General features: G+C 43.1%; 1 long non-coding RNA gene across 1 annotated transcript; it reads left to right on the top strand.

The window, feature by feature from the left end:
* Nucleotides 1-880: 880 nt before the first annotated feature.
* LOC138667720 (uncharacterized) lies at nucleotides 881-7,744 on the top strand. Its single transcript, XR_011318907.1, has 3 exons — nucleotides 881-1,040; nucleotides 2,708-2,776; nucleotides 7,450-7,744. It is a non-coding gene; the product is annotated as an uncharacterized lncRNA (long non-coding RNA).
* The last annotated feature ends 19,634 nt before the right edge of the window (nucleotides 7,745-27,378 follow it).

The following is a 27,378-nucleotide window of genomic DNA, read 5'->3' as shown; positions in this document are numbered from 1 at the left end:
ACCTAATGATATAAGATCAGGATTTTAGTCAGCTGACTGAAATATAATATTATATTAATAAAAAGTTCAGATAAAATCTTGTATTGTAAAGTTAGCTTGATAGACTTTTTTGGTCTTGACCTGTGTTACAAATATACATTCATCCATGTTTGTTGATTATTGTATTTTTTTCCCATTTTGTCATTATTGTGTTTAGTCGCCCATCTCTAAGCCTGGACAGGTATTTGAAGTATCCTATGTCTGAAAAAATAGTAACGATCTATGAGCATGATTGATCATACCAGCTTTCTGAGCCCAACGTTAAAAGGTCAACAGACATGAAAATGTGACTTTTGCTCAGCTGTTTCGTGCAATTTTCAGCTGCACATTTTCCAGGTGCTTCCTGCCATGAAGACCTTTGTGTTCACAGCATTGCAGAACTAAGCATTATCAAAAAGGTGGCACATGGCCATCATGATTAACTGTACAAGGATGCATAGCACATCAGTTTTACTAGTTTCATTTTAATGGAACAATTGCATCCTCTTTTGCCTGCATGTTTTTCCTCATGTCATAAATAGATTTTACAATGTGGGCACATCACAGTTTTACAACATTGCGCCCCATACTCATCCCACTTTAGAAATGTCCATTTTAGAACAGTGCAATAAAAAGAAATGATGGTGAATGCGATGTCAAGTATTTTTCTGCAGTAAATATCATAAGGTGTTGAGTGGCTTACTCTTCATAATTAATGTTTATTATCCTTTAGAATATTAAATAATTATACATGTAATCGTCCTATTAAATGCCTTATCACCAGCTGATGAGAAAACATGCCCCAATTCTCACTATGTCCAGATATATAAGGTATATAAGGATCAGTCTCAATGCCATCATCAAAACATATCTTTTGAGTCTCTGAGAAGTTCAGAACTAAGAAAAGAAATCAGTCATGTCTGGAATCAAAGGAGGAGCAAACTGCCAGAAGAGCTTGTGCCAGAATCCATGCAAGGATCCCTGCCAAAAAGTGCCTATCTGTGTAAATCCTTGCCAAGACCGTAAGTTACTCTTTTTTGATTTTGCCTTTTTGCATTGTTGGTAAACTTTACACATTAGTTATTATTATAGAACTTTGCTCCAGAATTTTACATTAGTATTTTTTTTAACAAAGATATAAAAAATTTAAAGGATTAATGCATTTAAAAACTGTAAAAAAAAAAAAAAAAAGCCTTAGACGTCTTGCTGAAACATGTCACATTTAAGGTTAGGTTTAGCTCACATTTCACATGCTCTTAGGTTCAGCCTGTAGGTATATACGGGCCCCATATATAATTTGCAGCTGTATGTCATTCAGCCGTATACTTCCTTTTTTGAATTGAAGTTGCTTTCTATTGAGATGAATAGTTGAATATGCTTTTTTGATACAGTAAAGGGATTAAAGTCTTAGAAGTAGGGTATGTTCAATGTATTCAATCTTAAATAGTGTTTTCCACAGAAGTAAATCTCAAACATGTAGAAAAAGTAATTGATCTAGATATTCATTATGACAGCCATATTTGTTGCTATGAAATTGGATTTAACCTTCAAGAGTAAACTGTTCAGGAGGTAATGTCCTATAGTGTACAATCCTTCCTAAACATCTAAACTGTCCATCATTGTGCCTCCCATTGTTATGTCATATAATCACTGCAGACAATAAGAGGTCACTGATTGGCCTGCAGCCTTTACTATTACATAGTTAGTATATTTGAAAACAGACACGTCTATCAAGTTCAACCAAGCTGACATTAGTATATGGCTTTTTTATTTTTTGATGGACAGTTTAGCTGTTATGAATCTGTTATTCACTTGTAGGCAATCTTTTCAAATTGATGATATTTGATATATTCTTCATAACGGATTTCCACTGATTGTAGTATATACAGTAGTTCTTGATGCAAATTTTTGTTATACAGTGAATATTGTTACTGTGTACACAATTCTGTAGTTTTTAAAGCTCTTTATATACTGTATACACAAGATATCAAAATGGTGATACAGACTTTCAGATTTTGGACTAACTGCTTTACATTTTTCTTTCCAGATTAAGCAGAATAGAAATTACTACTAGAAGATTAATTTTAGACCAGCCATTGTAATAATAGAGGATTATAACAAATATCTAAACTTTTTGGTCTTATCTCAGTTAGCAAAGAATTGGAAATAATCCATTAAAACAGTCTCATATCAATTTCTGTATGATTCGAATTTGATACAGAAACATTTGGAAGGCATACAGGAAGACAAGGCCTGTAATAAATATAATGAGGTCATAGCCCAAAGAAGGTTTTTTTGTCATATTAAAAATTCTGGCTGTCTGGGGCAATGAAGGCATTGTTAATAAAATCTCTCCTATTGCAAGGCAGTGAACAAGTCAGTGTACATGTCCTGCTTGTATGAGGCAGTAAAAGGGTAACAGTTAAATTGTGGTTCATAGGGTCTAGTCTGCAGATGGGAAAAAAATCTAGCAGAAAGTTTTGGTATGTAGGAATTGACTAGTAGGCCCTTCCTTCACAACTGTCCTGCATAGGTGGTCGACCAGTATCCTATAGACTTCAACAGGTTGTGCCACAGCTCCATAGAACTCACACTTTGTACATAACTACGATACGACCATAATCATACATAACTTGCATACATTGTTTCAAAATGCACTGAACACAGAATGAATGTTTCTCTTTTCTAGCTTGCCAATCTGGGTCCCAGTACTCCGGCTACAGCAATCAACAAGGTCGTGGACAATTCCCCAAACAAGGTAAAGATAAGGATAATTTTAGTAGATTTTTCACTGTCATCAGTGCTAATTAATTTCTCTATGCACAGATCAAAATCACTGTATTTAAAAGCTGCTTTATAGGGTGTGATTCATAGGACTGCATCTGGCATAAAATATGAAGAAAAATTGTGCAGGGTTTCCTGTTCAAATGTTTTTATTAATTTTAACTGTTGATCGGGAAGGTAAGGCAAGGGTGGGACGGAGGATAGGGGTGGGATATGGAGTAGGGAAAAATAAACCCCTATAGCAATAGGGGATACAGGCGTTCATATAATACTTTTGTGAAAACATAAAGGTTGAAGCTTGGATGCAATATCACATAAGTAAAGCTTCATATAAACTTGATTAACTTGGTAAGATAAGCGCATAAGTTAGCTTAACATGGAGTAACATAGTGGCTTAAAAGCTATATAAGGTGTCCAGTAAGATGGATAAGTAAGATAAGCGCATAAGTTAGCTTAACATGGCCAGTAAGATGGATGACAATACATGAAGGCCTGTCTTGTCTAGGTCATCTCCAGATGACCCCAGACCTTGTGGGCGAAAAAGTCCGGTTCATTATATGCTATAATGTGGAATAACTGTAGAAGAAAAGGAAGAGAAATAATTTCTGAGATTCTCGATGACAAATTATTTCAAGTTAGGGAAGTAGGGCCGGAAGAAGACCTGGGCATGTTTGCGCCCGCACGATTCAAAAAGACCGCTGCCTCTGCTGAGGAAGAAAAGGTTTACCATTTTGATGCAAAATGAAACCTCAGATTAGATGACTGATACCAGTTATACTGTATTCCGGCCTGTTGCAGCCTATGGGTAGTGTGTCGAAATAATCTACGCTTTTGAAGGGTGTCCTTACACAGATCTCTGTAGAAGGCTAAGTGGCCGTACGGGGAAGAGAGGAACCTTGGTTCTCTTGCAATGTCAAGCAGTGAGTCTCTTAGCCAGTTGGGATAAAATGAAACAATAACATCAGCCGCTAAGTTCGACGGTAGAGAAGATGGTCTGCGTATCCTGAAGGTTTTTTCAACCAGGTTTTTCCCTTGGATATCTGGAAACAGGTGAGAGATCATAGAGGAGATGTAGTCTCCCAATTGGGATTTTTTTATCGATTCTGGGATCCCTCGGATTTTAAAGTTATTTTTCCTTTTGAAGTTCTCATAGTTAATTAGGCTATTTTTAAATGAGGCTACTTCGTTCTTTAAATTGACCAGTGGGTCTGAAAGCGCCGAAACGCCCCCTGCGTGTTTAAGATACGACTTTTCCTGATGTTTGGTTGGAGGACTCATTATCTTTGGAATGTGAGAAGATTCGTCAAAGGCCATATTGAAATCAGAGAGTGGGGCAGTAGTTATTTGTGAAAAGGTGTCCGTAAAAAGCTTTTTAATGAGTTTTTCAGATGCTTTAGCTCCGTTTAAGTCCATAGAAGTTAGGAAAGCTTTGCATATATTGACCATAAATCTTTCTGAGGGATGGTCGTCAGAAGCTGAGATATTATCTATTAGTGAATACTGCCCTTGTAACAATTTATTATTTAGTTTGCCAGTGACTTCATTTTGTGGACGCGTTTCAGCGGTCACAGAACCCCCATGGCTTGATGTGTCATCTAAGACTGAGCCTGAGTATGACATTGCTGCCGACGACGATGATGATGATGATGAAGTTTCATTAGGGTCAGTGCCCTCTGAGGGACAGATGTCACTATAGCCGCAGGAATCCTCATCCCCTGTGAGCCCCTCGGAATGAGAGCTTTCCCCTTGTTCCAAGGAGTTGAGGGACCCATAAAAACCCTCTTTTATATCGTTTATTAATTTATAAAGGGAATTATCTCCAGGTGCTGAGAGTGTACTTCTCCCCCCATTCTGTAGAGATAGGTAGTTCCTGGCAGGATTCCCTTCTATATGGCCAGTTTGTGATGTATTGGACAGGACCTGCTTCAGCGCAGTACTCCTGTCACACTCCACCGCTTTCCCCTGCAGTTGAGCCCTCTCTCCCCCTGTGTCGCCCGGCATAAACACCGGCGCATCGTACCTCAGGACACCTCTTGTGTCCCGGCGCGCCGGTGATATCCCTTCGCATGTCTGCAGCGCCGTATTCATTGTGTCGTCTGTGGCTCCCCTCTGCTGCTCCGTGATGCACCGGGTGGCTGGCGTCATGTGGCGCTTCTTCTGATCTCCGCAGACCGACACCGAGGTCCCGGCAGGAACAGGGATTCTTGTTGCCGGGGTTGCTGTGTCGGTGGGTCTGCGAGAGATATCCCTCCGCCGCGTCATGGCTCCATAGTTCCCCGCAGTTACCGGTCCTCTTCTCCGGTCTCTCGTACCCGGCGTCTGGGCTGAGGCAGAGACTGAGGTCCCCCTGGCACTTGTCCTGTCTGTCTGCTGTGATCCTTTGGGCGGTGGGTCTGTCAGTCTTCGGCTCATAGTGTAAGAGCCCTGGGTCACGGGACTACTTGCGCTGTCATGACAGGAAGGCAGGCCGCCATTATGCTTTTCCATGGAGCTTTTCTGCCCTGATTTTTGAGTTTTTTTTGGTGTGCCTGCTCTATTCCACTCAAGTCTCATTCCAGGCATAATCCGGTCCGTTGTGGAGTATTATAATCCACGATTAAGTATGCTTACGTAGCATAAAATAGGGGATTAGAAGGAGCCCCACAAAACGCGACCACTCCTGTCCCCTGGCAAACCACGCCCTTCTGTGCAGGGTTTCCAAACTTCCAGAAATTCTTGGACAGTCGGTAAAATTAGGACACTTTTTCCCTTGTCTGTAAAAAACTTGAATAGGTTATTATGACTGTAATTATCATTTTTTAGAGTTCAAAGAGAATGCAGCTAATTTATAGGTTGTAAACATGGATCACTTATAGTCATAATGATTTATTATGGTTATTGAATGTCACTGTAAAAAATGTTGAGTGTCTGTGAATTTTTGATAAGCTGTCCAGAAAAGAAAATCAAACTAGTGACCTTGATAATGTAGAGTATACAGTCTAACAGAGCAATTCTTCATAAAATGTGATGATTCACAAAGACAACGTACAGGGCTACAAAGAATGCTCAGTAGGGATCTACACTGTGTGTCTCATTACAAGGTATCTATATCTCATAAATAGGAGAACTGCATCATTTTAGAAAATTCCCTTATTTTCCTGGAACATGCTCTTCTCCAGAACTTGACACGGGAACCTTTATTTTGACTGTTATGTATTCTGGTAGTTTTAGAATTTCTCAATGGGTGAGTGCATGAAAAAATAAAATATTTATCTTGCTTTTTGCCTTTGCGCTGTGCTCAAATTGCTTTACACATATACAATTCTGAAAAATAGCAAACACATATATACGAATACAAACAAAAAAAAGATGATCAAATGGTCGAGTTTCAAAAAGATCTATATAAGTTTTATTAACAAACTATTTAAAATTACATCACACCAAATTGGGACAGAAGGTGAAATAGGGTAAAGCTGCAGTCCAGGTGAGTGCGTCCGCCCCGACGCGCGTTTCGGACCTTATCCTTTTTCAAGGGGCCTAACTAGATTGCTCCCAGCCAGTCTTAAATAGTATCACATAAGCGCACACAGTGATAACGTCACTGGAAGTTGCGCTCCCGACCTGGAAGTGATGCGCCACGTCGACGAGGCAACTATAGCAACAACCGAAACGCACGTCTTGCGGACGCACTCACTTGGACTGCAGCTTTACCCCGTTTCTCTGCAACAGCAGGTAAATATTGGTGACCGGTTTATACGGTCCTTGCTGGATATTGTTAGATAGATATGGGGATGTTATATGTTTACCTGCACCAGCTAGTAGCGGCAGGATAATAGTGCACTCTGTGGCATTTATGATATATTGGCTACAGCTGGTAGCGGTCCATACAAGGGACTAATGTATGTATGTATATATCACGCAGTTTAGCTGCTGTTCCAGGTGATGACGTCGGTTACCTATGTATTACACTAAGTGAATGTGTCGCTCTATTTCACCTTCTGTCCCAATTTGGTGTGATGTAATTTTAAATAGTTTGTTAATAAAATTTATATAGATCTTTTTGAAACTCGACCATTTGATCATCTTTTTTTCGTTTGTATTCATGTATGGTTTATGATGATGAAATGAAATGACACATGAAATGGGTTAATATGTGGCAAGTAATTTGGATCATGTGTCTGTGCCATTTTTGCTTTATATGGTCAAATACATATATAGTAAAGTTAATTCCGAAGCAATAAATATTATGAAAGTCTTATCTTTAAACTGCAGGTAATTTATTCTGTTAACTTATTCCATGTATTGCTCTTTTGTATTGAACTGTCTATTGTAACTAAACCTTTATCTTTTTTTATATTTGAGTGGCTTTTCATTTGCAAACAAGTGAGTGGGGGTCTACATCCTAAGACCCGCACCAATCCCAAATGTAGCTCAGGTGACAGAAGCACACAGCTCCTTCCTGATCCCGCACACATACCAACGGATGGATACAATACAACAGCTGGAGCTGTGCACCACACAAGCGGTTTTTTGAGAGATAGGTGGCGTTCTCACTAAACTGCTTTTAATTAAAAGGGCACTCAAATGGCACTCAGATATAAAAAAAAGTATACAGTTTATCTTCTTTGAAATAAATGACTAACTGATATATGTTCACTTCTCCATCAGATCCCTGCAACCCCTGCTGTCCACCTCCCTGCTGTCCACCTCCCTGCTGTCCACCTCCCTGCTGTCCTGATCCCTGCTGTCCTGATCCCTGCTGTCCTGATCCCTGCCAAGGTCAAGGGAATTTCTATTGCAATAAATGAACATGTGACACCCGACTTTGTTCCTTGCATTGTTCCCCATCTTTCCGCAAATGTATTATAAATTGTCCTAATCAATTGAGGATCCTGACCTTCACCTTTGCTTGCTGTTTACTCATCTGTTCTGTTATCCAATAAAATTCTGCTATTAACACATGTCTTATAGTTTATGTATTTAAGTTCTTATGCACTAGAAATCTTTTATTATAGTGGAATAAAAAAAAACAGCCCACGGACAGATGAAGGATCCTTTCTAAGAAAAAAAGGCAGACATGTTTTCTAATCCAGAACAACACTTTTAACAAAAAAACGTTAAATATCAAATGCCTATCATATGCAATGCAAAGCCTTTTAAGTGTAAATATACTTAAAGTAGACAACAGTAACATAAAGCTACGCTTAACCACCAATAATAATAATCTTTATACAGAGCACTGTATAATTCAGTAGATGCACCTACAGAACTCTATAAGTAACGGAATACAATTCAAACAATTAGAGGGAAAATGGTGACACAAAAAGATAAAAAATATAAAGAGATCAGTGTCCAATCTCAGGTGATGAATTTCAAAGAAATGATTTGTATTCCTTCACCAAAATACAAAACTCCAATCTGTAATAGGTCGTTATCAAGTACACAAAAACATCGCAAAGGGCTGGCTTTTATAGTGTGGAGTCTACACCAATCACCACAAAGGCCAAACCCACTCATATTATATACATTATTCATACAAACATTCATAAAGAGTATACATACCCAATTGTGAATAGCATAAATAACACCTTATGCATTAAAAAGATGTAAATATGGGTTGCCAGAAATCACATAGGTGCTGTGTCCTGGGACAGCTGCGATCACATGACCTGGATGGGTTGCTTCCTTTGGCGTCATGGGGGGTAGTCTCGAAGCCATGGTTACCACCGTGGTCTGGATGGTTCTCCTGGATGCTGCTCATTACTGCACAGCGGCCTCGCTTTTCATTGGGTATGCGGTCAAGTGGCGATAGTCATGTAACCTCTCCTGTGTGACGCTCGCTGGTGGTGGAAGCGCTGGTCTGATACCCAGGTATGAGAGGGAGGTGATGATTAGTCAGCTGGTCGGATACTGATGACAGAGTTTGGCCTTATCACTGGCAATGATAGTTTATATTACTGCCACATCAGCCTAATTACAATTTTGGTGCACTTCTCTTTGGTGGCTCATTATTGGAACCTTGGAAGGTGTTATCTGCATATCCATGATCGACCTACAGGTGGTTGGATTCTAGTATCCATGTGTATACGGATGCCATGATTTGACTGGCTGAACACCTGTTCCAAAACTATGTAAACAAAGAATATATTACGTTATAGAGGTGCCTTTTTTCCATCTTTTTAATATATAAAGTGTTATTCAAATTAGGGTATGTATACTCTTTATGAATGTTTGTATAAATAATGTATTTAACATGAGTGGGTTTGGCTGTTGTGGTGATTGGTGCAGACTTGGTCTCCACACTATCTAAGGCTAGTTTCACACTAGCATTCCCCTGATATGCGGCGGGCTGCGGACTTCCTCCGTGAAGCCCCGCCCTCAGCCGCACCTCCACTGCTAGCTCCGCCTACATCTGCATGCGGCCCGCATGCGGCCTGCGTACCTATATTTAACATTAGGTACGCAGGTCGTGCGGCTGTATGCGGATGGTGCCGCATGCGTCGTTTTGACGATGCAAAAAATAAATGCTACATGGCTGCGTCTCCACTGGTCGCCAGCTCGTCAAAACGACGCATGCGGCACCATCCGCATACAGCCGCACGACCTGCGTACCTAATGTTAAATATAGTATAGGTACGCAGGCCGCATGCGGGCGGCTTGGAGATGTAGGCGGAGCTAGCAGCGGAGGGGCGGCTGAGGGCAGGGCTTCACGGAGGAAGTCCGCAGCCCGCCGCACATCAGGGGAACGCTAGTGTGAAACTAGCCCAAGCCAGCCCTTTTTGATTTTTTGTATACTTGATAAAGACTAATGTTAAGTAGTGATGAGCAAACGTGCTCGCTATTATTCGTTGCTCGCCGGAGTATCACGAAACTCGGTGTACTCGGGAAGCACCGAGCATTTCCAGGATTATTCAGCGGGAGCTCGGGTCTTCGCCCTGCAATTTTGGTGCTCTTTAGAGCGCCAATGAACATGCAGGTATTGTCGGCCATGCACCGTAATACCTCAGCCATCTTTGTTGTGGTATTATAGTGATTTTTCTGGCCGCACAGTGTCATCAGGTCTATAAGAGACCAGACGACACCCTGCTCGGTGCATTCAGCTCCGGACTCAGCTAGTGTAAGGAGAGCTGCTGCTGAAAAAGGGTCAGATTTGTTCTTTTATTATTTATTGTGGGTCTACCATCACAGAATCCACAACTCCAGATGAAACAACAGTCCTATTTAGGGCTAATTATGGAGTATATTGATTGCAGTGCTAGGAAGGCAGGGGAGTCTATTTGCGCATATCCACATCAGTGCAAGGCATGCAGGCTCTTTATGTGAGTATAGAGATCTCACTGCATACATCAAGAGGGTTCATTACTGTCTGCTGCTTCCTATTTTATATACATCTAGCTGCAGGTGTCTGTGGCTAGGATTAATTTTTTTATGGCACCTGAATCCTGCTAATTTTATTACAAAGCAATCCAGAGCCCCCTTTTTTGTCTACATTTATTTGCTTGATCACACTGCAGAAAACAGCCAATCATTTTAATACAAAAATGTGAAAATCTAGCAATTTAAAACAGCTTTTTTGTTCTAGGCATGTGATGTGAGTGTGCAGAAAATTCTGGCCTTTTTTTGGTGCTGTAGTATTTTTTGAAGTGTATTACAACAATCTTGAAGACCATTTTGCTGACCAAAAATCTTTATCTGGTCGAAAAAAATATTTAGCTAGAGTTCTTATTTTTATCAGTGTTACGTCACATGCATCGCATATCATTGCGCTAAATATTTTACAATTTTAGTACTCCAACATTTTTTTGGAGTGTCATAGCCTACTTATTGACACAATTTTGGTGGGCCCAAAATAATCAAGGCCACATTTTGATAAGGCTGTTATCTCCGTCAGACGCACGGTGTATCTGTGATGTCAAAATCCACGCTTTGCAGGCATACGTTGCATTATTTTGTCTGTTGGCCTTGGTCTATTCATTATTGAGTGGTTTCAAATAAAAAAAAAAGGCCACACATTTAAACGGTCTGTTATCTCCGTCAGACACCTGGTGTATCTGTGGTGTCCAAATCCTTGCTTTGTAGGCATGTTATTATTATTATTATTATTTATTTATATAGCACCATTAATTCCATGGTGCTGTACATGTGAAAAGGGGTTAGATACAGGGTTATAGATATCGTTAACAGTAAACAAGTTTACAGTGACAGACTGATACAGCGGTGAGAGGACACTGTCCTTGCGGACTTACATTCTTCGGGATAATGGGGAAGAGACAGGAGGTCGGTGTGCTGTAGCACTGGTGGTGGTGAGGTGGCAGCTCGGGTGGTTGATGAGGCGGCAGCTCGGGTGGTTGGTGAGGCGGCAGCTCTGGTAGTGGTGATGCGGCAGCTTGGGTGGTTGGTGACGTGGCGGCAGCTTGGGTGGTTGGTGACGTGGCGGCAGCTTGGGTGGTTGGTGACGTGGCGGCAGCTTGGGTGCTTGGTGACGTGGCGGCAGCTTGGGTGGTTGGTGAGGCGGCAGCTCGGGTGGTTGGTGAGGCAGCAGAATGGTTATTGCAGGCTGTAGGCTTTCCTGAAGAGATGGGTTTTCAGGTTCTGTCTGAAGGATCCGAGGGTGGTGGATAATCGGATGTGTTGAGGCGTGGAATTCCAGAGGATGGGGGAAATTCGGGAGAAATCTTGGAGGCGGTTGTGTGAGGAACGAATAAGTGTGGAGGAGAGTAGGAGGTCTTGGGAGGATCGAAGATTATGTGAGGGAAGATAGTGGGAGATTAGTTCAGAGATATAAGGAGGGAACAGGTTGTGGATGGCTTTGTAGATCAGTGTTAGTAGTTTGAACTGGATTCGTTGGGGAATTGGGAGCCAGTGGAGGGATTTGCAGAGGGGTGAAGCAGGGGAATAGCAAGGGGAGAGGTGGATTAGCTGAGCAGCAGAGTTGAGGACAGACTGGAGTGGTGCAAGGGAGTTAGCGGGGGGGCCACATAGGAGGGTGTGAGATGATGAGGGCATGCAGAGTTTTAGTAGATTGTGGGCTGAGGAAGGGATGGATTCTGGCAATATTTTTGAGTTGGAGGCGACAAGAGGTGGCAAGAGTTTGGACGTGCGGTACATAGTTACCCCAAGGCAGCGGATTTCAGGTGTGGGAGAGCGTGATGCCGTTTACCATAATAGATAGATCAGGTAGGGGGATACGCGAGATGGGGAAAGATGATGATTTCGGTTTTGTCTACACTGAGTTTTAGGAAGCGAGAGTTGAAGAAGGAGGATATGTCTGACAGACACTCGGGGATTCTGGACAGAAGAGAGGCGACATCTGAGCCAGAGAGGTAGATCTGAATGTCATCCACATATAGGTGGTACTGGAAGCCATGGGACTTTATGAGTTGTCCTAGGCCAAGGGTATAGATGGAAAAAGTAGAGGCCCTAGGACAGAGCCTTGAGGGACTCCAACAGACAGGGGGTGGGGTGAGGAGGTAGTGTGGTAGTGGGAAAGGCTAAATGTTCTGTTGGAAAGGTATGAGGCAGTCCAGGACAGGGCAAAGCCTTTGATGCCGAGGGAAGAAAGAATCTGTAGCAGTAGGCAGTGGTCGACTGTGTCATTGCATGTTTTTTTCTGCGAGCCTTGGTCTACTCAGTATTTTGTCTTTTACATTTTTTAAAAAAAAATATCATATTTTAACTGTCTGTTATCTCTGACAGATGCTTGGTGTGTCTGTGGTCCCCAAATACTTTCTTTTCAGGCATACTGATCACATTTAAGTTTTCTCCAAATTAATCCATTTGTATTGAACTTTTCAAATATTTCAGTAGTCCATTTTAAAATGGGCAAGGGATGGGGAAGTGGACGTGATGCTGATGGTGCATGCAGAGGATGAGGCCGTGGCCAAGCTGAAAATGGGCCACAACAAAGACCCACATCTTCTCGCTCGACCTTCCTGTCCCAGTTTCTAGGGGACTGCAGCACACCACTATTGAAGCCAGAGCAGTGTGAAATGGTTGTTGTTGGATAGTGGTTAATGCTTCCAGTCACTTAGCCACCACCACCACCATGTCTTACACATGGTAAAGTCTGAGTAGCAGTGAGTGTGGACAGAATATTAATCACCCTTATCCTCCCACCATGCCGAGTGCCTTGAGACAACTGATCTCACACTTGGACACTCCGAAGAGCTGTTCACTTTTCCCTTTAAAGATTCTGGACTCTTAAACGGTCAACTTGAAGAGGGGCCAGATGAGATCGCATGTAACGATGCCCAAAGATTTTTACAGCCACAGTCACACACAGGTGATGGTGGGAAAGTGTCACAAAAGGTGGAAGATGATGAGACACATTTGCCAGAAATCAGGAGGGGGAGCAGGGTGCTGACCCAACCTGGCAGGAGGACATGCAGAGTGAGGACAGCAGCACACATAGGGAAGGAGGCATATCACCCCAACTGGCAGTTAGAAGCAGTGTGGTGACAACAGGCAGAAGACTTGCATCCATTTCCCGTAAAACCATCATGACAGAAGTTGCCATTCCAACTGTTAAAATTTCCCGAGTCTGGTTATTTTTTAAAGACTCTGCCGATAACACCAAACAGGCCATTTGCTGCACCTGCCATGCCTGCATCAGCAGGAGTAGCAAAACTACCAGCCTGACCACCACCAGCATGATTAGGCACATGGCAGCAAAGCTCTAGACTTTGTGGGCCGAACCCCAGGCTCCAAGAACACTGTATGCAGGTGACAGCACTGTTTCTTCCAATGTTTTGTATAGAAGCCAATCCCCTGTTCACCGTGCATGTGAAGATGCCTTGTGCCCTGCATCTGTTGTTGCCCACAGTCAACCAGCACCATCATCAAGCCTGTCCATGTCCTTATCCCAGCAGAGCCTTCAGTTGTCTATACCCCAGTCATTGGAATGCAAGAAGAAATTACCCAGTCAATTCCCCACTGGCAGCAATACTAAATTATAGCATTTCCTGTATGCTTGCGCTCAAAATGTTGCCTTTTTGGCTCATTGAGAGGGAAGTTTTCCGCAACCAGCTGGCGGCGGCCATCCTAAGGAACTCGGTCCCCAGTCGCCACTATTTCTCCTGGTGTGCCATACCAACATTACACCAGCACATATCCCAAAACTTTACCCATGCTCTCAACAATGCTGTTACTGGGAAAGTCCACCTAACCACGGACACGTGGGCATTGATCGTACATCTCACTGACGGCACACTGGGTTAACATAGTGGAAGCCGGGACTCAGTCAGACCTTGGGATGGAACACATTCTCCCCACGCCAAGGATTACAGGCCCTATGTCAATCAGGTTTGCCCCCACAGTCTACAGCTCCTGCACCTCCTCCTCCTCTTCAGCTTCCATCTCTGAAATGTACACCTCAGTCAGAAGCTGGAAGCACTGCAGCACTGCGTCAGCCAAACAGCAACAGGTTGTGCTGAAGCTAATCTGCTTAGATGATAAACCACACAATGCTGAAGAGTTGTGCACAGTGCTGAAAAAGCAGTCAGCTATATAAAAGACACCGCTGAACTTACAGCCAGGCATGGTTTTGTGTGACAATGACGAAACCTGGTGGCTGCTCTAAGGCAAGGTGAGGTCACGCACGTACCTTGCTTTGCCCATGTGCTTAACCTCATCGTTCAACGTTTTCTCAAAAGCTACCTGGAGCTGCAGTCAGCTACAGCTTCAGCCACCCTTGCCTTGCTTCAGCAGTGTTTGCAGCTTCCGGCTCACCAACTGATGTTGGTGTCCCCACGCATTGGAACTCTACACTGCATATGTTAGAAAGGATTTGCGAGCAGAAGAGGGCAGATGTTGACTACCATCGTTTTTCAGTTCAGACTCCACACATAAGACCTCATAAGTGGACATGGATGTCAGACATATTTACCATCCACAAAAACTTTGAGGACTGCGTCAAGATGGTGAGCGGCGATGGCACCATAATCAGGATCACCATCTCGCTTCTCTGCATTCTGAAAACTTCTCTCACAATTAAAGAGGATGCATATCAGGCAGAGCATGAGGACAAGGAGCAAGGATCCATACAGGGTGATTACACTCAGCCCAGCCTCATTTCGTGAATTGGTACACAATGAGGAAGAGGAGGAAGAATAGGAGCTACTTTCATGCGCTATAGACGGTACTACAAGCACAGCTGTCATACCGTCTGTTCAGTGTGGATGGCCTGATGACAGGGAGGAGGAGGAGGACAGCATGCTCAGTCGTCCTGTTGGTGAGGACACGGAAGTCTTGCCTGTTAGCAGTCTAGCATGCATGGCTGACTTTATGTTGCACTGCATTTCCCGTGACCCTCACATTATTAAAATTTTCAGTGACAGTCATTACTGGTTTCTACAAGAACTTTCAATCTCTTCTTCTAGAGGCAGACAGGTGTACTAAAATGTTCCAGTACCAGAGGGCCCCTGTAGCGGAATTACTTAAAAAATTCAAATGTGAGAACGCTGGCAGCAGATGTCAGAGTTTGTTCTACAACCAAGGAGTCCAATCGAGAGAGACAGAAGTACAATCCAGCTAAGACAGGGAACAATGGCAAAGTTCTAGGACAGTTTTCTCAGACCCTCCCATTGTGCGGCACAGAGGCAAGGGGTGATGTTGTCACAAGAAGTGCAATGTATGGGAAGATGCTGAGGGAATACCTTGCAGATCGTACAAACATCCTCCGGGATTCCTCTGTTCCTTTTATTTATTTGTTATCCAAGCTTGACACGTGGCATGACCTGGCTCTCTATGCCTTCAAAGTCCTTGCCTGCCCTGCTAGTAGCGTTCTGTCAGAGCAGGTTTTTAGTGCTGCTGGTGGAATTATGACAGATAAGCACATCTGCCTGTCAACTAAAGTTGCTGACAGGCTGACTTTTCTAAAAATGACCAAGGGCTGGATTGGGCAAGACTTCTGCACACCACCAATTGAAAACAGCAAAATATAACCTCAAATACATTGTATTTTTTGTGGAGGTGTATTCTCATGCACCTCTTCAGACCACATATGGGTATACGCTTCCTGATTTGGTCTGTTTGGTGTTATCCTCCTCCTTATCCTCATATTTCACAGTCATACGAACACCAGGGTAAACGTATTCCGTGATGCAAAAGTCACTCGGTTTTTTGAGCAAGGGTCTTTTTATGATACCCGTTAAGAATTTTAAACCAAAAAAATTCTTACTCCTCCAGGAGAAATGTTTGTCAGCCCAATGTGATATGGTCCCTAAAAATATGTTTCTGTAAATTTTGTGGTAAAAATGAGAAATTGCTGGATAACTTTTAACCCTTCTAACTTTCCTTAAAAAAAATATTTACAAAAAATTGTATTGATGTAAAGTTCACTTATGGGAAATATTATTTATTAACTATTTTGTGCGACATAACTCTCTGATTTAAGGGCATTATAATTAAAAGTTTGAAAATGTTGACATTTTCAAAATTTCCCATTTTTTTCACAAATAAACTCAAACATATGGAAGAAATTTTACCACTATCATGCAGTACAATATGTGTTGGGGGTCGAGTTCCTGCCTCTGCACAGGGGGAATCTCAAACCATCTCCGCTGCGGTCTCCCACTCTTCTCCAGCGGCAGTGCAGCCTGCTCAGTGGAGACGTCGGTCTGAGCGTCTGGCTCAGCCTGATACGGTGCGGATGGTTACTCCTGCCTTTTCATGCTCTGCTATTGTAGCCAGTACTGGTCAGCGGCGAGCAGACGTCTCTGGGACTTAGTCCTGCATTTCCCTTTCTGAGTATGCCCAGGGTAAATTCTCTCATTTGAGGTTATGGGTCACATGCTCAGGTACCACAGCAGCTCCCATTAGTCCTCTAGGAAGGTCCTGAAGTGGCTCAGGTACTGCAGCAGCTGTTGTGAGTTCTGTTTTTGGGCTCCCTCTGGTGGTTACTGATGGTACTGGGTGATTTGTGTTCTGCTGTCTCTGGTGTCCACCTGTTCTATTAGGATTTGGGAGTTTCCTATTTAACCGGGCTTTCTTGTCATTTCCTCGCCGGCTATCAAGGTTATCAGAGTGTTTTGTTACCTCAGCTTCTGGCTTCAGTAATCTTCAGGACAAGCTAAGTTTTTGATTTTCTTGTTCCACGTTTTGCTTTATTTTTGTCTTGTCCAGCTTGCATATAATTGTTTCTTTGCTGCTGGTTGCTCTAGTGGGCTGTAATTGCTCCTCATGTTCCATGAGTTGGAACATGAGTTCAAGTAATTGCAGGATGGTTTTTTGAAGGGTTTTTTGCTGACCGCGCAGTTTACTTTTGTATCCTCTGCTATCTAGTTTTAGCGGGCCTCATTTTGCTGAATCTGTTTTCATACTGTGTATGTGCCTTCCTCTCATTTCACCGTCATTATATGTGGGGGGCTGCCATTTCTGTGGGGTATTTCTCTGGAGGCAAGAGAGGTCTGTGTTTCTTCTAATAGGGGAAGTTAGATCTTCGGCTGGTGCGAGACGTCTAGGATCAACGTAGGCACGTTCCCCGGCTATTGTTATTTGTGTGTTCAGGTTTAGGGTCGCGGTCAGCTCAGGTTCCATCACCCTAGAGCTCGTTGGTGCTTGTCCTTTTGTGATTCCCTGCCATTGGAATCATGACAGTATAGCCGGCCAAAATGTTTGGGCTGAAGTAGGAGGAAAAGTAGTCTGAGGAAGTTTTTTTTTTTTTTTTTTTTTCTCTCCTCTGAGGTTGCTGCCTAGCCTTAATTGCAGCCTGGCTGATTTTTTTTTTTCCTCCTCTTAATCCTTGAATGGCTCTGACCTTAGCTGTTTATCATGGATGTCCAGAGTTTAGCTTCCAGCTTGAATAATCTTGCTGCTAAGGTTCAAAATATACAAGATTTTGTTGTACATGCTCCTATGTCTGAACCTAGAATTCCTATTCCAGAGTTCTTTGCTGGAGATAGATCTAGTTTTCTGAATTTTAGGAACAATTGCAAGCTGTTCCTTTCTTTGAAATCTCGCTCTTCTGGAGACCCTGCTCAGCAGGTTAAGATTATTATATCTTTCCTGCGGGGTGACCCTCAAAATTGGGCATTTGCATTGGCACCAGGGGATCCTGCGTTGCTTAATGTGGATGCGTTTTTTCTGGCATTGGGTTTGCTCTATGAGGAACCTAACCAGGAGATTCAGGCTGAAAAAGCTTTATTAGCTCTCTCTCAGGGGCAAGATGAAGCAGAAATATATTGTCAAAAAATTCGGAAATGGTCAGTGCTTACTCAGTGGAATGAGTGCGCCCTGGCTGCAAAGTTCAGAGATGGCCTTTCTGAGGCCATTAAAGATGTTATGGTGGGGTTCCCTGCGCCTACGGGTCTGAATGAGTCTATGACTATGGCTATTCAGATTGATCGGCGTTTACGGGAGCGCAAACCTGTGCACCATTTGGCGGTGTCTTCTGAACAGGCACTTGAGACAATGCAATGTGATAGAGTTCAGTCTAGAAGTGAACGGCAAAACTATAGGCGGAAAAATGGGTTGTGCTTTTATTGTGGTGATTCAGCTCATGTTATATCAGCATGCTCTAAACGCACAAAAAAGGTTGATAAGTCTGTTGCCATTAGTACGTTACAGTCTAAGTTCATTCTGTCTGTGACTCTGATTTGCTCATTATCATCCATTTCCGTCGATGCCTATGTAGATTCAGGCGCTGCCCTGAGTCTTATGGATTGGTCATTTGCCAAGCGATGTGGGTTTAGTCTTGAGCCTCTGGAAGTCCCTATTCCTTTGAAGGGAATTGACTCTACACCTTTAGCTATGAATAAACCTCAGTACTGGACACAAGTGACCATGCGTATGACTCCCGTTCATCAGGAGGTGATTCGCTTCCTGGTATTGTATAATTTACATGATGTTCTAGTACTTGGTCTGCCATGGTTACAAACTCATAATCCAGTCCTTGACTGGAAAACAATGTCTGTGTTAAGCTGGGGATGTCAGGGGGTTCATGATGATGCACCTCCGATTTCTATCGCTTCATCTACTCCTTCTGAGGTTCCTGTATTTTTGTCTGATTATCAGGATGTTTTTGAGGAGCCTAAGCTCAGTTCGCTTCCTCCTCACAGGGATTGCGATTGTGCTATAGATTTAATTCCTGGTAGTAAATTTCCTAAAGGTCATTTGTTCAATCTGTCAGTGCCAGAGCATACTGCTATGCGGGATTATGTTAAGGAGTCCTTGGAAAAGGGACATATCCGTCCATCTTCGTCCCCTTTGGGAGCAGGTTTTTTTTTCGTGGCCAAAAAAGATGGGTCCTTGAGGCCTTGTATAGATTATCGGCTTTTGAATAAGATTACCGTAAAATATCAGTATCCTTTGCCTTTGTTGACTGATTTGTTTGCTCGCATTAAGGGGGCTAAATGGTTCACTAAGATTGATCTTCGGGGTGCGTATAGTCTTATACGAATAAAGCAAGGTGATGAGTGGAAAACCGCATTTAATACGCCTGAGGGCCATTTTGAGTATTTGGTAATGCCTTTCGGACTTTCTAATGCTCCTTCAGTCTTCCAGTCCTTTATGCACGATATTTTCCGTGAATATCTGGATAAATTTATGATTGTGTATTTGGATGATATTTTGGTTTTTTCTGATGACTGGGAGTCTCATGTTCAGCAGGTCAGGAAGGTGTTTCAGGTCCTGCGGGCTAATTCCTTGTTTGTAAAGGGCTCAAAGTGTCTCTTTGGAGTCTAGAAGATTTCTTTCTTGGGGTATATTTTTTCCCCTTCTACTATTGAGATGGATCCCGTCAAGGTTCGGGCTATTTGTGACTGGACGCAGCCTGCATCTCTTAAGAGTCTGCAGAAGTTCTTGGGCTTTGCTAACTTCTATCGTCGTTTTATAACTAATTTTTCTAGTGTTGTTAAGCCTTTGACGGATTTGACTAAGAAGGGTGCTGATGTTGCTGATTGGTCTCCTGCGGCTGTGGAGGCCTTTCAGGAACTTAAACGCCGGTTTTCTTCTGCTCCTGTGTTGTGTCAGCCTGATGTTTCGCTTCCTTTCCAAGTTGAGGTTGATGCTTCCGAGATTGGAGCGGGGGCGGTTTTGTCACAGAGAAGCTCCGATTGCTCGGTGATGAAGCCATGTGCGTTCTTTTCTAGAAAATTTTCGCCCGCTGAGCGGAATTATGATGTGGGTAATCGGGAACTTTTGGCCATGAAGTGGGCATTTGAGGAGTGGCGTCATTGGCTGGAGGGTGCTAGACATCGTGTGGTGGTCTTGACTGATCACAAAAATCTGATTTACCTTGAGTCTGCCAGGCGTCTGAATCCTAGACATTTCAAAAACCTGACCTGCACATCCAAACATAGACTGAGTGTGAACAGGTGCTGAACCCAGAGTCGCCAACTCGTATATAGTTAAATAAATATGGCAGCACACTGCAGCGCCAAAACATGCAAACTTGAAAAAACGAAATTTGAACTGCATTACTGCACTAGAAATATGAAAAATGAGAGCTTTTAGCGCACAAAAATGGCCAATTTTATGTGTACCTCGTAGCCACGTTAAGGCATCTCTCTTATACGAGGTCCTACGCTTAACCTACCTCACTGAGAATAAACGTCTCCATCTGAATGGGTACATGTAAAAACCTCTTCTTGGACTCAAATTCTCTCTCTATGTGGAGGGGTATTGGACCTACTATAATTAAAACACCTGAAGCTAGGAGGCGGGGAGTGCACGATCAGAAGGCCAGAGAATACATTTCAAAAACCTGGCCTGCACATCCAAACATAGACTGAGTGTGAACAGGTGCTGAACCCAGAGTCGCCAACTCGTATATAGTTAAATAAATAGGGCAGCACACTGCAGCGCCAAAACATGCAAACTTGAAAAAACGAAATTTGAACTGCATTACTGCACTAGAAATATGAAAAATGAGAGCTTTTAGCGCACAAAAATGGCCAATTTTATGTGTACCTCGTAGCCACGTTAAGGCATCTCTCTTATACGAGGTCCTACGCTTAACCTACCTCACTGAGAATAAACGTCTCCATCTGAATGGGTACATGTAAAAACCTCTTCTTGGACTCAAATTCTCTCTCTATGTGGATGGGTATTGGACCTACTATAATTAAAACACCTGAAGCTAGGAGGCGGGGAGTGCACGATCAGAAGGCCAGAGAATACATTTCAAAAACCTGACCTGCACATCCAAACATAGACTGAGTGTGAACAGGTGCTGAACCCAGAGTCGCCAACTCGTATATAGTTAAATAAATAGGGCAGCACACTGCAGCGCCAAAACATGCAAACTTGAAAAAACGAAATTTGAACTGCATTACTGCACTAGAAATATGAAAAATGAGAGCTTTTAGCGCACAAAAATGGCCAATTTTATGTGTACCTCGTAGCTACGTTAAGGCATCTCTCTTATACGAGGTCCTACGCTTAACCTACCTCACTGAGAATAAACGTCTCCATCTGAATGGGTACATGTAAAAACCTCCTCTTGGACTCAAATTCTCTCTCTATGTGGAGGGGTATTGGACCTACTATAATTAAAACACCTGAAGCTAGGAGGCGGGGAGTGCACGATCAGAAGGCCAGAGAATACATTTCAAAAACCTGACCTGCACATCCAAACATAGACTGAGTGTGAACAGGTGCTGAACCCAGAGTCGCCAAATCGTATATAGTTAAATAAATAGGGCAGCACACTGCAGCGCCAAAACAGTGGGTTCAGCACCTGTTCACACTCAGTCTATGTTTGGATGTGCAGGTCAGGTTTTTGAAATGTATTCTCTGGCCTTCTGATCGTGCACTCCCCGCCTCCTAGCTTCAGGTGTTTTAATTATAGTAGGTCCAATACCCCTCCACATAGAGAGAGAATTTGAGTCCAAGAAGAGGTTTTTACATGTACCCATTCAGATGGAGACGTTTATTCTCAGTGAGGTAGGTTAAGCGTAGGACCTCGTATAAGAGAGATGCCTTAACGTGGCTACGAGGTACACATAAAATTGGCCATTTTTGTGCGCTAAAAGCTCTCATTTTTCATATTTCTAGTGCAGTAATGCAGTTCAAATTTCGTTTTTTCAAGTTTGCATGTTTTGGCGCTGCAGTGTGCTGCCCTATTTATTTAACTATATACGAGTTGGCGACTCTGGGTTCAGCACCTGTTCACACTCAGTCTATGTTTGGATGTGCAGATCAGGTTTTTGAAATGTATTCTCTGGCCTTCTGATCGTGCACTCCCCGCCTCCTAGCTTCAGGTGTTTTAATTATAGTAGGTCCAATACCCCTCCACATAGAGAGAGAATTTGAGTCCAAGAAGAGGTTTTTACATGTACCCATTCAGATGGAGACGTTTATTCTCAGTGAGGTAGGTTAAGCGTAGGACCTCGTATAAGAGAGATGCCTTAACGTGGCTACGAGGTACACATAAAATTGGCCATTTTTGTGCGCTAAAAGCTCTCATTTTTCATATTTCTAGTGCAGTAATGCAGTTCAAATTTCGTTTTTTCAAGTTTGCATGTTTTGGCGCTGCAGTGTGCTGCACTATTTATTTAACTATATACGAGTTGGCGACTCTGGGTTCAGCACCTGTTCACACTCAGTCTATGTTTGGATGTGCAGGTCAGGTTTTTGAAATGTATTCTCTGGCCTTCTGATCGTGCACTCCCCGCCTCCTAGCTTCAGGTGTTTTAATTATAGTAGGTCCAATACCCCTCCACATAGAGAGAGAATTTGAGTCCAAGAAGAGGTTTTTACATGTACCCATTCAGATGGAGACGTTTATTCTCAGTGAGGTAGGTTAAGCGTAGGACCTCGTATAAGAGAGATGCCTTAACGTGGCTACGAGGTACACATAAAATTGGCCATTTTTGTGCGCTAAAAGCTCTCATTTTTTATATTTCTAGTGCAGTAATGCAGTTCAAATTTCGTTTTTTCAAGTTTGCATGTTTTGGCGCTGCAGTGTGCTGCCCTATTTATTTAACTATATACGAGTTGGCGACTCTGGGTTCAGCACCTGTTCACACTCAGTCTATGTTTGGATGTGCAGGTCAGGTTTTTGAAATGTATTCTCTGGCCTTCTGATCGTGCACTCCCCGCCTCCTAGCTTCAGGTGTTTTAATTATAGTAGGTCCAATACCCCTCCACATAGAGAGAGAATTTGAGTCCAAGAAGAGGTTTTTACATATACCCATTCAGATGGAGACGTTTATTCTCAGTGAGGTAGGTTAAGCGTAGGACCTCGTATAAGAGAGATGCCTTAACGTGGCTACGAGGTACACATAAAATTGGCCATTTTTGAATCCTAGACAGGCTCGTTGGTCACTGTTTTTCCTCTCGTTTCAATTTTGTGGTTTCATACCTGCCAGGTTCAAAGAATGTGAAGGCGGATCCTCTTTCTAGGAGTTTTGTGCCTGACTCCCCTGGAAATTCTGAGCCCACTGGTATCCTTAGGGATGGGGTGATTTTGTCGCCCGTCTTCCCAGACTTGCGATGTGCTTTGCAGGAGTTTCAGGCGGGTAAACCTGATCGTTGTCCGCCTGAGAGACTGTTTGTTCCGGATAGTTGGACCAGTAGAGTCATCTCCGAGGTCCATTCTTCTGCGTTGGCAGGTCATCCTGGAATATTTGGTACCAGAGACTTGGTGGCCAGGTCTTTTTGGTGGCCTTCCTTGTCGAGGGATGTGCGTTCTTTTGTGCAGTCTTGTGAGGTTTGTCCTCGGGCTAAGCCTTGCTGTTCTCGAGCCAGTGGATTGTTGTCACCTTTGCCTATCCCGAAGAGGCCTTGGACGCACATTTCCATGGACTTTATTTCGGATCTCCCTGTCTCTCAAAAAATGTCTGTCATCTGGGTTGTGTGTGACCGCTTTTCTAAAATGGTTCATCTTGTACCCTTGCCTAAGTTGCCTTCCTCCTCTGAGTTGGTCCCTCTGTTTTTCCAGAACGTGGTTCGTTTGCATGGGATTCCGGAGAACATCGTTTCTGACAGGGGATCCCAGTTTGTGTCTAGATTTTGGCGGACGTTCTGTGCTAAGATGGGCATTAATTTGTCCTTTTCGTCTGCATTCCATCCTCAGACGAATGGCCAGACGGAGCGAACTAATCAGACCTTGGAAACTTATTTGAGGTGTTTTGTTTCTGCTGATCAGGATGACTGGGTTACCTTTTTGCCGCTGGCCGAGTTTGCCCTTAATAATCGGGCTAGTTCTGCTACCTTGGTTTCTCCTTTCTTTTGTAATTCGGGGTTTCATCCTCGTTTTTCCTCTGGTCAGGTGGAGCCTTCTGATTGTCCTGGAGTGGACATGGTGGTGGATGGGTTGCATCGGATTTGGAGTCATGTGGTGGACAATATGAAGTTGTCCCAGGAGAAGGCTCAGCAGTTTGCTAATCGCCGTCGCCGCGTGGGTCCTCGACTTCGTGTTGGGGACTTGGTGTGGTTGTCTTCTCGTTTTGTTCCTATGAAGGTCTCTTCTCCTAAGTTCAAGCCTCGGTTCATCGGTCCTTATAGGATCTTGGAAATTCTTAACCCTGTGTCGTTTCGTTTGGATCTCCCGGCATCATTTGCTATTCATAATGTGTTCCATCAGTCGTTGTTGCGGAGGTATGAGGTACCTGTTGTTCCAACGCTTGAGCCTCCTGCTCCGGTGCTGGTGGAGGGAGAATTGGAGTATGTTGTAGAGAAGATCTTGGATTCTCGTGTTTCCAGACGGAAACTCCAATATTTGGTCAAGTGGAAGGGTTATGGTCAGGAGGATAATTCTTGGGTGGTTGCCTCTGATGTTCATGCTGATGATTTGGTCCGCGCTTTTCATAGGGCTCATCCTGGTCGCCCTGGTGGTTCTCGTGAGGGTTCGGTGACCCCTCCTCAAGGGGGGGGTACTGTTGTGAGTTCTGTTTTTGGGCTCCCTCTGGTGGTTACTGATGGTACTGGGTGATTTGTGTTCTGCTGTCTCTGGTGTCCACCTGTTCTATTAGGATTTGGGAGTTTCCTATTTAACCGGGCTTTCTTGTCATTTCCCCGCCGGCTATCAAGGTTATCAGAGTGTTTTGTTACCTCAGCTTCTGGCTTCAGTAATCTTCAGGACAAGCTAAGTTTTTGATTTTCTTGTTCCACGTTTTGCTTTATTTTTGTCTTGTCCAGCTTGCATATAATTGTTTCTTTGCTGCTGGTTGCTCTAGTGGGCTGTAATTGCTCCTCATGTTCCATGAGTTGGAACATGAGTTCAAGTAATTGCAGGATGGTTTTTTGAAGGGTTTTTTGCTGACCGCGCAGTTTACTTTTGTATCCTCTGCTATCTAGTTTTAGCGGGCCTCATTTTGCTGAATCTGTTTTCATAGTGTGTATGTGCCTTCCTCTCATTTCACCGTCATTATATGTGGGGGGCTGCTATTTCTGTGGGGTATTTCTCTGGAGGCAAGAGAGGTCTGTGTTTCTTCTAATAGGGGAAGTTAGATCTTCGGCTGGTGCGAGACATCTAGGATCAACGTAGGCACGTTCCCCGGCTATTGTTATTTGTGTGTTCAGGTTTAGGGTCGCGGTCAGCTCAGGTTCCATCACCCTAGAGCTCGTTGGTGCTTGTCCTTTTGTGATTCCCTGCCATTGGAATCATGACAAGCAGCTCCCATTGGACCGCTAGGAAGATTCTGAAATTGCTGCAGCTATAAAAGGTTTGCATGGCCGCATGGCCATGCGCTAGTGTCAACTAAGTTACGTGTTCAGCGCCAGTGTGGTCATATGTATGTGGTTTCAGGGTTCAGCTGAAATAAGCACCTAGAATACCGGCACCTTTTGCGTGTGCTATTCTGACTGCATGACCACTGTTCGCTCTATTTTGTAGCTGTGTTCCTCTGAGAGGTTAACAGGGCACAGCATTCTTTTGTCTTAAGTGACTCTGTGAAGTAACAGAGTTCACTTATTCCGCCATATAGTACCGCCAGTAACTAGCAGCGGGTTTTACTCCTGCACGGTGGACCCCGGATTGCGAACGCACCTATTACTTTATAAATATATCTTTGGTGCTTTCTGCCAAACCCTAACAACATGTAATGAAAAAACAGCCTTTTTTGGCTTGGTTATTAAGGTCAAAATTGGCCGGGTCATTAACCAACTGTTAACCAACAGTCTGTACAGAAGGAATTCTTACTAGACAGTATAAAAAAGACACATGGCTGTATGCCCAATGTTACATATTTCTTTGGCTTCATGTACACAGACTTTATAGTTTCTTAATTTCTGTTTAAAGTGCAGTGTTATTGTATATATATATATATATATATATATATATATATATATATATATATATATATATATATATATATATATATATATACTTTAACATTGTTCAGGGTATTGGAATGCCACAATATCATCTCATATGCAGCAACCCAATGGCTCATTATTATTAAATGATTCATTTGAGAATAATTATATGAGCTGTGCAGAGTCATGTTTGGAATCATTTTTAACTCATCTATTCTTATTATGTATGTAGCCAAGTATTTATTGACTTACTTATTTTGTTTTGCTTATATAAAGTTAAAATATTATGTACAGTGGTTGTCATAACTCACATTAGTTTATGATCCCAACGTGGATCAAAACTATCTCCATCTCATACATTTACATACTTTAGATGAGAACATTTTTACAATTCAAATCCACCAGCTTCACCGAATATTTTGAAAATTTGAGTTGCTGCAAATCGCTTCGCCGTGAATCACAATTACTACAGTTCCTCTGAAAAGAGGTCCATTAGGAATGTATATAACTCCCTTTAAGCTCTTTGACTTACACACAACCTTAGCAAAGTCACAGTGGCCTCAACATATGTGACTATAGATAAACAGATGGTAACCCTTTTTTCACAGCTGCATACCACCCAAGTAACTCAGATTGAGCAGAATAGTCCTCAATCTGGGTAGCTGTCCTGCTGTCCTTGGAGCTGAGAAGTATGTCCTGACTTCAACATTTTCGGTGCCTTCTTAGTGCAAATACAGTTGAATACAATGGCGGAAGAGAGAGCCATCGGAGCCCTACTCAACCATTCAGTGTGGGTAAAGACTGAAAGACCTGAAAGTATCTTGAGGTCACGTGACATTCTTTGGTTAGTTGACAGATGGCATAGACCAGCTCAAAAAAGAATCATGACATAGAGGCATAATGTATGCTTGATTGCAGGTATTATATTATGTGAGGTGTGGGGATCTCTGGGGGCACCATGCCATGTGGGGAGCTCTGGGGGTAACACACTGTATAGTAGGAGGATCTGGGGGAATCAAACAAGGTTGTGAGCTATGGTGGGATGTACTCTGGGTGGCGTTGGATGCATCATACTCTGCGGTGAACACTAAGGACCCCATAAATTGTGGAGAGTTGTATGAGGACATCATACTTTGTGTGAAAGCATGATATACTGTGGTTGGCTGTGTGGTCATCAGGCTGAATCAAGGCAGTTTTGATGGCATCATATCGTCTGAGAGGAGATGAATGGTAATCATATTAGGTGAGGGGCATCAAACTGTATATAGTGTGATTGTGAGGAGCATCATACATTGTAGGTGGCTATGGGGTGTCTGGAAGATGATGGAGTAATCATACTGTGTGGAGGGGAATGTACTGTGGGGCATCATACTGTATAGTGCACTGTGGGGGTATTAT

The sequence above is a fragment of the Ranitomeya imitator genome, chromosome 2, assembly GCF_032444005.1.
Source record: "Ranitomeya imitator isolate aRanImi1 chromosome 2, aRanImi1.pri, whole genome shotgun sequence".
Taxonomy (NCBI): domain Eukaryota; kingdom Metazoa; phylum Chordata; class Amphibia; order Anura; family Dendrobatidae; genus Ranitomeya; species Ranitomeya imitator.
The sequence above is the reverse complement of the archived record's forward strand: the minus strand, read 5'-3'. Positions and strand labels throughout refer to the sequence as shown.